This window comes from Argentina silus, assembly GCF_951799395.1.
Source record: "Argentina silus genome assembly, chromosome: 21".
NCBI lineage: Eukaryota > Metazoa > Chordata > Actinopteri > Argentiniformes > Argentinidae > Argentina > Argentina silus.
In genome coordinates this window covers 3,121,716-3,123,857 of record NC_139675.1, presented here as the reverse complement: position 1 = coordinate 3,123,857, position 2,142 = coordinate 3,121,716, and positions in this window count along the sequence as shown.

The window sequence follows — 2,142 nt, the reverse complement described above, 5'->3', positions numbered from 1 at the left end:
TTACTGAGTTCTTGAGTATTGATTTAATTCATCCTGATATTAGAGAATATAGTCAGATTATGAGGTTTTCTCTAGAACAAATCAAACATGATGGACAGCGTTGTTCAAAATCTGTCACTGTCAATTTGTAACTTTCATTCTCGATGTTAACATACAGTTATTCTGTATGTTTACCAATCAGGCGATCAGGGCACCCAAAAATCTCCAGATGAGATATTTTGGCAACCAACAGACTCTGCAGACTAGTGTTAGTTATACTCTACATACTGCAACAACTACCCAAATGAAATGGTGAAGAAGTTACAGCGACAGATCAATCACTTAATATGGTCAGAACTCACTACATGTGTCTTGTTTGCGAAATGGAAATTAATGTTCTTGTCGTCGGTTTGAAAGATACAAGACCATACAGTAATGACTTACATGTTAAGTGTGACTCCATCAAATGTACCTGACACTATAAACACATCAGTGTGACATAAACGCTATTAGCTCTTCATGAATGTATTGTTCATCATTTATGTGACAAAATGTGTTTTATTTGAGCAGAAGCTGAGAAGAGGAAGACATCTGAAGGTATATCGTCTTATTGTAACTCATCACAGTCTTTATTTGCAGACAGCTTTACAGCTTTCACAGTAGTCTAGATCCTCTCTTCTTTTGAGAGAGTTTCTAGGTATGTGAGTCAAAGGCCTTGGACACTCGATGAAAACGAGATGGTTCATCCCCAAGGGATTTTTCCAAAAATACTCACTTGAGATTTATTTGCAGATTGGAGTAAAGTGTTTCCTGAAGTTTGCTTTCTGCACTATATTTCTTTACTGTTAACAAGTTCAGTAATTATATAATGGCTTTGCTTTGACTCACTTGTCGTGTGGAGCGAGGTGAAAACATTCCAAGGTATGTGATATAAACTCCCATCTTGAATAATGTTTAACTTCATGATTATCATAAGGACCCGATCACGCCATGACAGTTCCAACGTGAATGAATGGAATCCTGTTCTCTTCTCTTAGTGACATCACTCTGGACCCACAGACCGCTCACCCTCACCTCAGGGTGTATTCAGGTGGAAAGCAAGTGTGTTATGCCATTACGTGTGGAGTAAATAGACGTGTCAGAAGACCTCCTCGTGTGCTTAGTGTGCAGTGCGTCATGCCAGGCCAGAAATGCTGAGAGGTTGTAGTGATGAGGAGAGCACCAAAACAGCCCTGGTATGTCGGGGTGTCCAATGACACAGCTGAGACTAAGGCTGTTGTCACCTTGACCCCTCAGGATGGTTTCTGGGTTCTCTTCTATGAACGAGGAAAAGGTGTGTGTGTTACACAAAGTTAATAATAGCGATGAGAAGCATATTGTCCATATTACAGTCCACCGTAACACTCTAATAGTGTTTCCAAGACACATGTAAATGTTTGGTCACATGTATGTATGCAAAAGAAAATGAAATGTGATTTTAACAGAGTTCACTTAAAGAAGCAGGATGTAGTTTTGCATGTTGCTGCCCTCTGTGGCTACACTGGTAAATGGAACATTTCAATAGGCTACTTTTTTTTATAGCAGCAAATATCATTTCTTTGTAAAACAGTCAAATAGGTACATAAAGGCTTGAACACCTTAGTGTAATGTAGTGATGCAGCTTGAACACCTTAGTGTAATGTAGTGATGCAGCTTGAACACCTTAGTGCAGGAGTCTCAAACTCGCGGCCCGCGGGACGATATTCTGTGTCCCCCTACTTGACATCAAAGTGTAGTGTTAGTGCGGCCCGCGCGTTTTTCTCACACGCACCTTTTTGCCGAGTCGTTGCGCGTTTTATATATATTTTTTATCACTTATGGGCTACCATAGCTCAGGCTCGTGACAGCTTCCGGTGGTGTTTGTTGACAAGTTAGCCAACGAGAATTAGCGACGTCAGTCACATGGTTGAAACGTGATTCCGGAGCGACACCAAGTGGAAGGAACATCTGTCCTGTCACCCAGTGCAGAGGACTGGTGTAGAGGACTGGTGCGGAGGACTGGTACGGAGCACTGTTGCAGAGGACTGGTGTAGAGGACTGGTACGGAGCACTGTTGCAGAGGACTGGTGTAGAGGACTGGTACGGAGCACTGTTGCAGAGGACTGGTGTAGAGGACTGGTACGG